Genomic DNA, 13,451 nt, shown 5'->3' with positions numbered 1-13,451 from the left:
CAGAGTTTGCTATGCATAAGAATCATCTAGGGAGTTTGTTAAAAATTCCCATGTCCCACCTGGAGATTCTGATTCCATAGATCCAGGGTGGACCCAGCACCTTCATTTTTAACAAGCTCTACGTTTTCTGACGAGGTTCAGGACATGCTGGCATTTGAGAAAACAGCAGAGATAGGAAGGCCACTCTCACCCCCGCTTCACCTTTCTTCCCTGAAGCAGGTCATAAAAGCTGGAACTTCTGACTTTCTCCTGCCCTTCTCTCCTGAAGCAGGTCAGAAGACCCCCATTTGAGAGGTGCCCTCGCTTGCTGAATGCCCGCCCCCCGTTTATTACCATTAGATCACACCCCTGCGTCTAATCACACTCCCCATGACCGTCCACTCTCCATCAAACTTAAGCATAAAAATATGCAGGTTTCCCAGGTTCTCTGGGTCTTCATTTCCAAAGGCTCCCATGTCATGTAAACATATATTAAATAAATTTGCATTCTATTGTTAAGCTGTCTTTTGTTATAGGTGCCTCAGCCAGGAACTAGCAATGGGTGAGGAAAGAAATCTTTCCTCCCCTACGTACTGATGGGCTTTGCGATCACACTGTGAGAAACTGTGCCCCAAGATGTCAAATTAAGTTTTGTCTCACAATGTTTCCCTAAATTTTCCCACTTAAGAAAAAAATGGAAATCTAAAATTTAAAGCATTTCTCGCACTTTTTGGTATATGTTTTGTTTAACTTGTGGGTCATGAGTGCTTGTGCAGGAATGTTATCACACCAGCTGTGTACACTGAGTAATTGGGATTACTGTTTTAGAAAGAATACTGTTGGCGCCAAAGTGCGCAGTTTGGAAGATGATCTATTTCAACATTGAGGTCATTTTTGGGGATGCTTCTGCCAGCCCTCTTTGGGCATGGCCTTAAGTTGATCAGGCACATTTCTTTCAATGTATTTCAGTGGTGATGAATCTTCACTTTGGGGGCGGGGTTCAATTTTAAGAAATAGTTAAAGGCATCCAGAGTTGAATCTGGTGGAAAAGATGGGTGATACCCTGGGGAATACTTTTTGCTTCAACAGGGAACAATTATGCAGTAACAAGGCAGTTTTCTCTTTTTTAATTAGAAAGGCACTTCTCAGAGGGAGGTTCAGCAATTGTTTGGGGAAAAGCTGTGTACCGCCGTCCCCCAGTGGCAGAACATGACAGGAACACCCTTTTGGAGATGATTACTTAAAAACATAATTGAATGTTGTAAGTGTTTCATTATGTTTAAGCCACACTTTAAACAGTTCTAAAAATAATGTGGAGAGGGTGCTAGTGAGTGGGTAAAACTGTTTTATTAATGCAAAAGTTTACATTTTTGTGTAAGTTCCTAAGAAATATAGAGCAGCATATTCTAGTAGAACTTTCTGAGATGATGGAAATGTTCTATAGTTTGCCCTGGTGACATATGGTAGTCACTAGCCACATGTGGCTATATGAGCATTTTAAAATATGGCTAATGCAACTGAGGAACTGAAGTTTTAATTTACTTAATTTTCAGTAGTTGTTGGGTAGAGTCATATATATATATATATATATATCACTTAGCTCAAATTGGTTGACACTGTTGTTCAAGCCCTCCATAACCTTGCTAATTTTCTGTTTGGCTGTTGTATCAGTTGAAAATCTCCTGTTATAATTGTTCAGTTGTCTATTTCTCCTGAAGTATTGGGGGTTCTGTTAAGTTCATGTGCACTTACAATTGTTATATCTTCCAAATATGTTGATTCTTTTATCATTATGATTTTTTATGTTCCTCTTTTTCTCTAATATTACTTAGAGTCTATTTTGTCTGATATTCATATAGCCACCTATATCTAGGTCTCTTTTGGTTTTTCTTTGCATGGTACATCTTTTCCTACCCTTTTATTTCAACCTACTGTGTCTCTGAGTCTAAGCCATGTCTTTTGCAGATAAATTATTTAAGTTTAATTAATGTAAATGTAAATAGCCACATGTGGCCATTGCCTACAATATTGGACAGTGCAGATTTAGAGATGCTATTTGAACTAGGTCTTAATTTCAGACTTTGGTTGTCTAGAATAAATGTTTTTTCTTTCAGATTAAGGCTCTTAAATTCAGTCTTCCCATCCATGAAGACAGTGATCATTGGCCAGCTTTAGCCAGCTGCTTTTTTTTTTTTTTTTTTACATAGCGATGATTTTATTGTGACTTTGACTAACTGCTAAACAAAAAGTAAGCTTGTTTTTCATATAGATGAAACGATTTCATTCTGAGTTTCTAATCAATTAGTTTTGCTATAAATAGTATCTTCTAAAGATCCTAAATTTTGTTTTTTGTAGGTATCATTGAAAGTGTTCTTGAAGTCAATATTCCCAACCTGAGTTAGTTTGCAGACCCTATTTTAAAATTATTACAACTCTTCTTCAAAAAATTATTATAGTACAATTGTGGCTCTTCATTTGCTAGAGAAAATCTATGCACAGTGAGATGGTAAACTGCTAGGATAAAATACATATTTATGGCACCAAGCCTTTCTGTTAGTATTAGGATTGGGAAAATGAGCCAGAAAGCCATAGTAATAGAAATAAGTTGCATAAATTTTAAACAGAGTTATAGTCTACAATTGCAGGGGAGAATAGCATATTGCTGGAGAGATTCAGTTTTGAGAATTTTGTTTTAAGTTTCTCAAACTAGTCTGAACCAAATTGGTAGTTTGGTGGGGTTGTTTTTGGTGGTTTGTTTTGGTTTTGGTTGTTTCAGGGGGATTAGGGGCAAGAGGTAAACAATCCATTAAATTCTTTATAAAACATCTTTGCTGGGAGGGCACAATGGCTCACGCCTGTAATCTGGCACTCTGGGAAGCTGAGACAGGAGGATTGCTCACGGTCAGGAGTTTGAGATCAGCCTGAGCAAGAGCAAGACCCATGTCTACTAAAAATAGAAAGAAATTATCTGGACAACTAAAAATATATAGAAAAAATTAGCCAGTCATGGTGGCGCATGCTTGTAGTCCTAGCTACTCGGGAGGCTGAGGCAGAAGGATCACTTGAGCCCAGGAGTTTGAGGTTGCTGTGAGCTAGGCTGATGCCATGGCACTCTAGCCCAAGCAAAAGAGTGAGACTCTGTCTCAAAAAAAAAATTTTGCCCTTATTAGTAGGCCTAGACTCAGTCTTCAGAATAGAATGTTTATTGCAGCACAATTCACAATCGCAAAGATGTGGAATCAACCCAAGTGCCCATCAGTTCACGAGTGGATTAATAAAATGTGGTATACCATGGAGTTCTACTCAGCCATAAAAAATGAATTAATACCTTTTGCAACAATCTGGATGGCACTGGAGACCATTCTCCCAAGTGAAATATCTAAGGAATGGAAAAACAAACACCACATGTACTCACTATTAAATTGGAACTAACCGATCAGTACTCATGTGCACAAATGGAAGTAAAATTAAGTGGAAATCATGCAGGTGGGAGGGGTGGAGGGGATGGGTGAAATCACACCTAATGGGTACAATGTACACTATCTCAGTGATGGGCACACTTATAACTTTGAATCAGGCAGCACAAAAGCAATCCGTTTAACCAAAACATTTGTACCCCTGTAATATTCTGAAATTAAAAAAAAAAGAGATTGAGATGATTAAAAGCTAAATTTCAAGCATTAAAAAAATAAATAAAAATAAAAACCTGGAGGAACTATCCAGGCCCTTTCACCCTTCCACCTTCCATCATGTGATGATGCAGCAAGAAGGTGCAAGCCCTCACCAGACACCGAGCCTTCCAGCAACTTGATCTTGGACTTCCCAGGCTCCAGACTGAAAGAAAGAAATTTCAGTTGTCTATAAATTACTCAGTCTTAGGTACTTTGTTATAGCAGCAAGAACAGACCAAGACAACTATACTAAGGAATCTACATGAATTTCTGTAAAGGACACAGAAATCTGCTAAGCAGAATGGCCTGAATACCAAACTAGCCAACTGTTTTTTAATGGAATATTTGTTCTAATACTTTACCATCTTTTTCACTGCCTGCCAATTTCCACCTAAAGTTTAAAAAGTCAGTTATCTTCACCTTCTTCTGTTCATTTGAAAAGATGACAAATTTTCATTTGATAAGCCATAAAAATTTCTATGACAAACATGCTTTCAAGATTTTTAAAAGTTACCAGTGTGTCCTTTTCTTTTTCTCTCCTCCTCCCTCTCTATTCTCTCTTTAATTCAATTCCAATTGGAAAAGATCTGGAAGTGATCTTTACATTGAGTATCTATCTCTAATTTTTTTAAATTTTTTCTTTCTTTTTTTTTTTTTCTTTGAGACAGAGTCTCCCGCTTCTTGCCTGGGCTAGAGTGCCGTGCGTGGTGTCAACCTAGCTCACAGCAACCTCAAACTCCTGGGCTCAAGCGATCCTCCTGCCTCACCCTCCCGAGTAGCTGGGACGACAGGTGCCACCACACTCGGCTTGATTTCTAGTTTTATTCCATTGTGGTCATAGAAAATACTTGGTGTTGATTTCAATTCTTTTTTTTTTTCCCTGTAATTTTAATAACTGATTTGCCAAGATACAAAGCATCAAGTTACATAAGTCCACCTGAGAAAAGACTTGTAAAATGACTAAATGCTCAATCTGCAGAAGGGCTTTCAGGTTTTAGAAGAATAAAGGTTTAGCGAAGGTTTTGGAAAGAAATGGAGTGTGAACGTTTTCTTCGTGGGGAACGATGACAAGGTACAGGCGGCAGACAGGGAAATTAGCTCTGGAATGAGCTCTGGACTGCCCTTCGGCAGGACGCTGCCCGCAGCCGCGGCCCGGCCCGGGCGAGCGCCCCGCAGACGGCAGCCGCGGTCCGGCCCAGGCGAGCGCCCCGCAGACGGCAGCCGCGGTCCGGCCCGGGCGAGCGCCCCGCAGACGGCAGCCGCGGTCCGGCCCGGGCGAGCGCCCCGCAGACGGCAGCCGCGGTCCGGCCCGGGCGAGCGCCCCGCAGACGGCAGCCGCGGTCCGGCCCGGGCGAGCGTCCCGCAGATGGCGACTGACATTTCACATTGGCCACACTGGGCCAGACTCAGCTTTGGAGAGCGACCAGGAGCGACAACAGCAGAGGCAGATAAAGGACAGGAGAAGGGAGCCAGCCAGGAAAGAGAAAGTGAACCGAGAAGAAGAATAAAGACCGGATGCGGCTTCTTACTGCCTGCGGCTCGTACCAGGGAGGCGAAGAAAACCCATCTATGTGCCTGGCCGAGTCGCTATGGTCTGGATGTTTGTCCCCTCCGCCTCTCATGTTGAAATCTGACCCCCGGCGTTAGAGGTGGGCCCACCGGGGGGCGTCGGGTCACGGGGCAGATCCCTCGTGAGCGGCTGGGTGCCCCGTCTGAGATAACCAGGGGTTCCCGCTCTCTCAGTTCACGCGAGAGCTGGTTGTTGGGAAGAGCCGGCCCCCTGCCCCTCCCCCCTCCCCTCTCCCCGCTTCCCCCTCTCTCTCCAGTGCCTTCCCTTGCCACGTGACATGCCCGCGCCTCCTTTGCCTCGGGTAACAGCTTCCCGGGGCCTCGCTTCTCGCGTCTAGCTTCTCGCAGCCTGCAGAACCAGGAGCCACACAAACCTCTTTTCTCCGTGAATGACCCAGCCTCAGGGCTTCCTTTACAGCAGTGCGGAATGGACTCACACGCCGGTCACCAGTGTGCCACTCGTAAAAGGTCTCTGGCTTCGCAATGAAGATATAAGGTTAATTCTAAGTCTGACCACACTGCACACACCTGTCACATCCCAGGCACTGTAGAATTTCACATGCAATTTCTTATTCCGTCTTCAAACCAATATTATCACACTTCATTGTACAAATAAGGAAGTGGGGCTGAGGGAGGGTAAGGGACATGCCATAAATCATAGTTAATATGCGGCAGAGCTGAGAATCAAACCTAGGTCTGTCTTTAATTTTCCGCTGCATTGGCAGAGGGGGCATAAGGTCTATCAATGTTCAGGCCTTTATTCAAAAAGAATATACCTGAAAGCAAGTACTGACGTGGATTTTCAGAAGCCAGGGAATGCTTGAGAGCTGTCAAGGACTCAGCGTCGTTAAGCTGTCCATTACCTTGCTGCACAGCTCATCCACCCTTCGTTGCTCCACGGGATCAGACCGATGACAGTGCCAATCTCCCGCTGAGTCTGGTCGAGCCCTCGGCCAGGGCAGCCCTTCCCGCAGTCACCCTGCCCCAGCCAGGCACGCCCTGCACAGAGCACGTGCATTTTCTCTTTGGGTCACTTGAAATGTGCGTCTCCTCCAGGACGCACGGCCTGTTCCTTCACCCTCTTCACTGGCCTCTGCCCAAATGCCCGCTTTGGGGGGAGCCTCCTCCATCTTCCTCTGCGCCCTTGTCCTGGTCAACCTGTTCTTGCAGCTCTTACAGCCTCCTGAGGGGGATCTTAGGGCCGCATGGGGCGTGTGCAGGCGCAGGGGTGCGGGAGGGGTGGCCGTGGCTCTGCTCCCTAGGGGCTGTGCCAGCAGAGGAGCTGCTGTCCCTCATAGACAGAGGAAGACTGACAAGCAAGGCCCGGTGGAGGCCAGTCTGTAGCTGGAGTGTCAGAAATGCGGAAAAGACTGTTTGGGGAAGGACTGGGGAGAAGAGGCAGAGAAGGGAAACGGTCGTGAAAGTAGAAGGTGCTAGGAGAGACCAGGGTCAGGCGCAACAGCTTAAAACCTCCCAGAGGAGAGGGGGAGGGCAGGAGGTTCCCAGGAGCACACTGGCGAGGTGGGAGCAGTCGAGCACCAGGTCGAGCTGTGATGCAGAGGCCCGAGGCCGTGAGGTCCTCAGGGAGAGCTGCAGGCGCTGCCGAAGGGCCTGGTGGCTGCCCCGTCCCAGCCTGGAGGGCCAGTGGGTGTTGGGGGGTGGAACTGATGCCGGACTTCTGGTTCTTGGACCTCAAGTCAATAGACATTGGCACGAGACCGGCAAGACTTAGGCAGGCAAGGCTTTATTCCGGGCTTTTGCGGGAATACAGTCCTGGTTAAGACGCAACCAGACAGACTTTCCAAACAAAGGGCTGGGGAATGTTAAAAGGGAGAGAGAGAGAAAGCTATCTATACTCACACTGCCCCGAGCACGCCTGATCTTGTCTGATCGTGAAGAGAAAAAGTTTAGCACCAGCATTGAAATCACAGCATGTGGGAGCGGAGTTTTGTGGGCAGCTGCACATCTGGCGATCATGCTTCTTCATACATCACATGTCTCATTAGCATGTTAAACCTCCCCCCGCCACCCTGGGGCATGACTTTTAGCATTAAAATGAGGGAGCAGGTGTACCAGTGGTCAACAGACTATTTTTGTGCTGAAAGTGTAATCGGGTGGTTGTTTTAAAATTTTATTTCTCTTCTCAAGTAAATTACTCAAAAATTTTTAAAAAATAAAGTGTTATTACTCCTGCAACTGAAAACCGTGTCAGTTAAAGACCTCTGTGGGGCAGGATTGGTGAAGGCCAGGCTCGGGGAGGCCCTTCCTCTGCCTCAGGACATGCAGAGGAAAGGATGTCCTCGGGAGGAAACCTGGCAGTTCCCTCAGCTCCAAGGACAGACCATGGCATGCTGCAGACCTGGAGTAACTGTAACCAATGAGATCTGCACAGATGCTGTAGCAAAGACCCCAGGAGGCTGGACATGGGGAAGGGACAAAAGAAAAAGCAATAGTGGGCACTCGGTGCGCGTGCAGATGAGCAACGCAAGCTCACTGCGCGAGCAGCAGTGTGGCAGCTCACAGAAGCCTCAGCTGGGCCCCTGGGCCTGGCAGGGACACTGCGCAGAAGAATTTTGTCTGCCCCAGTGAAACTTCTCTCTTATCTCCTGTCAGAAAGTTGACAAAGAACCAAACAATGCAGAGAATTGGGGAAGGAACATTTCAGACAGAAGAGACAGCCCACGGAGCTTGGCGGAGTATTCATGGAGAAACTAAAAGGCCATGAGGCGTGAGGAGAAATTGGCGTAAAATGAGGCTGGCAGTGGGGCAGTAAGTAGATATACTAATATGGGCACATTTCCAACGTAAGAAAATCTCACATTTTTACTTCTGCTGGTGAGATGTGGACTGAGCAAATGCCTTTTCTAACATTGCTCAGACCCTCTCCTGATTTTCCGTTCTGTTGTCTTCTCCTCCCTCCTTCTCTGCCCCCTACTCAAGGGAATTCATATTTACTTGCTTGATAACAAAGCAGTGGTTTATATTCGCATTTTTCTGTGGTCTTTCCTCAATGTCTCCTAAATGCCCCTGGCCATTTCTTGTTTCTTCTTGGCTTTTCTGATTTTGGGGGTGTTTTTTTTAACTGGAAGGGCACTTTACCACATCAGTGAGAAAGGTCTTCAAAGATGGTACAGAGCTTCCTTTTCTTCCTGCAAAGTTTCGAGGTGCTCTAAAGCTGGAATGGCCAACAGTATCCAGTAGGTGATCTAGTGACCTGCCTGCTCTCAAGTTGCACACCACCTGTCATCTTAGCAAGAATGTTGTTACCTAATTAGTCTACACGCATGGACTCTCAGAGCCTAGCCATCAGCCAGTAAAGAACTTGAGAGGTTTAGTCAAAACCTGGAAACACTGAGCTAATCAGCAAAGAAACAGACTACCTCCAGTGAATGTCAGGGCCATAACGTCCTTGTATTAAGATTCCATTGCATCATTTATCAGAATTTTGTGCTGCGAAATCTGTGAGTTGAATATGGGGAGTGATGTGATGGAGGAAGCTTTCTTCTTACTGGGTGCCAACTGTATGAGTGAGACATCTTGAAATTGTTGTTTTAAGCATCTAACATGTGAGGTAAATCGTTATTGCAGTGATAGACAAATAATAAATTTAGGAACGTGGAAGTGGGGTCATTCAATAACAAAACCTTACCTCGTGGGAGAAGCTGTGGATTTGATGGTGTGTGGAGGCTGGGGTGTCCACCCCGGTGCAAAGCTCCCAGAGGCCCCCGTGCTGCAACCTCAGGAGCACTTTCCAGTTAAGCCAGTCCCAAAGTCCTGCTCAGTGATACATAAGAAATGGTTATTGCTGTTTAAAGCCACTGAGTGTTGGGTAGTTTTTTATGCAGCAATAGCTAACTAACATATTTCCTAATAAAAATTTCACAAAAGAACATGTATACTGAAGCAAGGGAAAATGGAGAACAAAGGAATTTATAACAGAAAGGTAGTATATTAGGTTTGAGATAACTGTTTCACATAAATGAGATCACACTACACTTACTATTCTTTTTTTTTTTTTTTTTTTTTTTTTGAGACAGAGTCTCGCTCTGTTGCCCAGGCTAGAGTGCCATGGCGTCAAGCTTACAGCAACCTCAAACTCCTGGGCTCAAGCAATCCTCCTGCCTCAGCCTCCCGAGTAGCTGGGACTACAGGCATGGGCCACCATGCCTAGCTAATTTTTTCCTATATATATTTTTAGCTGTCCAGATCATTTCTTCCTATTTTTTTAGTAGAGACGGGGTCTCGCTCTTGCTCAGGATGGTCTCGAACTCCTGACCTCAAGCGATCCTCCCACTTTGGCCTCCCAGAGTGCTAGGATTACAGGCATGAGCCACCGCACCTGGCAACACTTACTATTCTATAGACTGTTTTACACTTAAAATTTATATAATTTTTTAGAGCAAAAAGAAACGACATGGCATTTTCATGTTTTTTTAAGAAAGTAGTGGCTACTGAAATTTTTATTATGTGTGGTTTCCAAACAGAAACATTAGTTCCAATGAAAGCCAAAAAAATGTGGGGTTGACTACACCACCAGAAAAAAAAAAAATGAAAAAATGATTCTTATTCATTATGTTTAAAACGTACTATACTAAATAAAATGAATTTCTTAATAATTTCATTTTATTATTAATAAATAAAATGAAAGGATTTTTTTTTAAATCCACCACATGCCTGCCATAGTGACAGAGTTGATTTCATTTCCCCATGCTTGTTTCCAGGTTTTACTCCAATGCATATAATTTAACATGGTTAAAATCAAACATAGTTTTATTCTTTGCTCACCTAATACTACACATTACCCGTTTCTCACGTTGGCCCACAGACTTTATGTGTGTAATTATTACAGATATGCCATAGACCCTTCCAGTTTCTTGCAAAATCTATAAATTTCCTGCTTTACAGTCACCGCTGATAAACCCCACCTCAGCTCCTGCTGGTGCAGTGGCCTCTGGGGGTCTGCTTGTTATAATGCCACCCTCCTCCCCCGGCCCAGGCGGCTTACCTGGCCAGCCTCACCTGCAGGGCCCTTCACCAGCCCCACCTTGGCAACCTCCAGAGCAAGTCGCTCAGATCCAGCCTGCACCCCGCTGTGGACGTGCACGGGTGTCGGGGACCCTGCCAGCCGCAGAGCTGGTGCTGCTCGGGCACCAGCTGGGGCTGCATTTCCATCCGAAATGCAGGGAAGCTCCCCACCCGATTACCGTTGCACCCTCCTCCCAGGAGCTCTGAACGCCGCGGCGCGGGGCCGATCCCCCCGCAGCGGGGCTTTCTAGCCAGCTCTCGGGCACCTCCCCGCGGTGGAAGTGCGTGGAGACGCCGCGGAGCAGCTGGGACGGAACCCAAAGCGAAAACGAAGGCGAGCGGGACCTTAACACGGGAATAAGCACCCAAAGGGAAAGCGGACGGTCTAGCGCCGGTGCCGGCTGCTCGGGACGCGCGGGTGGCGCGGTGGAGGACAGGGACAGGGGCGGCCTGCGGCGGGTGGGGAGCCCGCGGTGGGGAGACAGGGGATGTAGACGCTGCTTTCAAGAAATTTGGCTGTGAAAGGGAGGAGAGAGACGTGCCTGTGCGTCCAGGGCCAGGCCAGGAGGGCAGAGCCAAGAGGCAAGGAGACTCATTCCCAGGCCGGAGTAGGGCTGAGTCCTATTCAGGTGTCACAGAGGTGACAATTCGTCGGTCCCTCATGTCTGATAACATCAGGGAAGCAGCCAGCCGGCTGCTGCTGGTACCACGGCCCGCAGCCCAGGTAAACATGCTGCCTGGATTCCGGACTCCAGGACGACGGGGCTCCGCCTGCCACAGACACGCGGCTGGAAGAGTCCTTAGAAATCATCTAGCCCAACCACTGAGTTTTCACAAGGACAACCCCAGCTTGGGGAAGTGCCAGGAGTCAAAGGCAGACCCTGGCGCTCACACCGCCCTTCGCCCCCCGCGGGAAGCCTGTCCCGCCAGAGCGGTAGCGCCCGTGGCTTCCCGCGTGGGTGTGAGTCCCAAGGACAGCCTGGCAGACACCTAGGTTCGGTAAAACGGTGAAGCAGAAATAGCATTTGATTTTTAAAGCGACACAACCTCCCCGAGTGATAGTAAGCTATTTACTGGCCAAATCTGCAGCTGCAGGGAGGGGTCCAAACGGCAGGAGCAGCTTCGCCTTGGGGTGGCTCGAGGCAGGGTCACCCCTGCTGTGGCCGCGGGAGGTTCGAGGTGGCCAGTGCACCCAGCAGCTGCGGCGACACCGCTGCTCACGTCCCAGCTTGTTTGGCACGCAATCTTCTTTAGCTAAGAAATACCAAACATCTCCGAATGGGTTGTGCTCCTTAGCTTCCCTTCGGCCACAGAGAGGAAAAGAGGAGGAAAGTCTGAGTCTGAGAAGAAACTGAAGTCCAGCAGGAAAACAGCCACCGGAAATAGAATGTAGGGCTGCCACAGCAAAAGGAAAAAAGGCCCCAGCTTTAGAAATTTCAATTTCAATAGCAAATCAATGTCTAATCTTTATTACTGAGCAACTTTTGTAAAAAGTCAGGGAGGTGAGTACATCAAAAAAAGTACTTACTAAGTGCAAAATACTGGGAATGTAAACAAGCATGAGACATCATCGCTGCCTTCAAGAACCTGATAACAGAAAGGTGAAAGAAGACACTGATTCAGGAGTGCTCCGTGTGCGTTTTAGGGCAATTCATCCTCATTTAATCAATGTAGCTAGAGTGGGAGATTCCTGCTGGGAGTTAGAGATTAGACTGGACTCCAACCAGATTGTGGAGCATCAGAAACAAAATAGGGCATGCAGCAGTTTTTAAATTTATAAAAAGCAATTATCTTTCTAGGACATAATTTAACCTCAGGGTGCAAAGCTTATACGCCCCATAAAAGAATCCACTGATGTCCTATACCACTAAACCACAACTTCCAGATCAACTTCTCCAACCCGACCCCCATTTTACTTTGTCTCCCCATAGGGGGCTCAGGCCCACTATCCGGGCATCCTAGCAGGACACAAGTCAAAATTAGGCCTTTACCAATATGGTGATTTAGAACAGATTTTATTCCAGATTGTCGAATCTCCTCAATCTCTGTGGCATTCCCAGGAGGACAGTGTCCTTTAAATCACTTCTCATAGAAAGTGCCTGTGATTTGTCAGGTGTGCAGCACATTTTAGCAAATGCAAACCTCTAGACGTGGTCCTGAGAGCTTGACCATTGTTTCTACCACAAAGAAACACAAAGCTAAAGCCACGCACAGGGACAGGAACAATTGTCCCCCCCAATCTCATGCATGTGGGGCCTCCTGTACCAATGAAATCTGCCTCCAGGACTCACCACGACCACCCTCACTCTGACCAATGATACCAGGAACCACCAAAATTTACTTTGTTCTAAAGGGCCTAGGCTTTGTCAACTGTGGGGTCATGGACATTCCCAGTAAGTGGTTTTTTTGAGCCAAATTCCAGATCTCCAGACAGGGAACAGAGAAAATTAGTTTGCAGAACTATTTTTGAAAGGATAAACTAAAAAAGCAGGGACAGCATCTCAGTTGCTCATAGGCAATTGAATCCAGAACTGCTTTTGGGCATAAGACAGAGACCTTGTGCTTGAATTACCAACACGAGTACTAAAGAAAGTGACCTCAGTCTGTGTCCCAGTTCAGCTGGTCAACTTCTTGGGGAAATTTTATTATATATGTAGAAGCTGGCGAGGGCTCCTGGTTCATCTTCATGTCGTGAAACTTGATGAGCGCCTCCAGAGGCACCCCCCACCTGCCCTCCACAAGTCCAATTCCATGCAGTCTCCATTCCCCTGAAACCTCCAACTTGTTCTGCTGCCACATGGCAGACGACTTTATCTCAAATATTTCAAAGAAAACCTGAAGCTACCAGTGTGCAGCTATTGCCGCTTACTGTGTCTTTGTTCTCATTTAAACAAGGGGTCTTTCCTCCCATCAAACAAAGGGCAAAACTTGTCTAGATTCTTCCAAGAAGTAGCCCCCACCCCGCCCCGGTCTGGCCCCCTCAGGCGCTTCCCTCCATTTCTCCCTCCTGTAAGCTCAGCCTCTCCCTGCAAGCTTCCCTCCCCGCACACCCTCCTCTGCCCTGGGCGCCCTCGGGAGCCACGTCACCTGTGTGCCCTCAGCTCTGTCCTCTGAGAGCCTCGCTTTGGCCCATCCTCCTGGCTGTCCTCCACTCTTCCAGGCTCCCACTCGCTCCCCAACCCCCTCCACCCTGACCTGGCACCGCTG

The sequence above is a fragment of the Eulemur rufifrons genome, chromosome 5 (assembly GCF_041146395.1).
Source record: "Eulemur rufifrons isolate Redbay chromosome 5, OSU_ERuf_1, whole genome shotgun sequence".
Classification (NCBI taxonomy): domain Eukaryota; kingdom Metazoa; phylum Chordata; class Mammalia; order Primates; family Lemuridae; genus Eulemur; species Eulemur rufifrons.
This window is presented reverse-complemented; position numbering follows the sequence as displayed.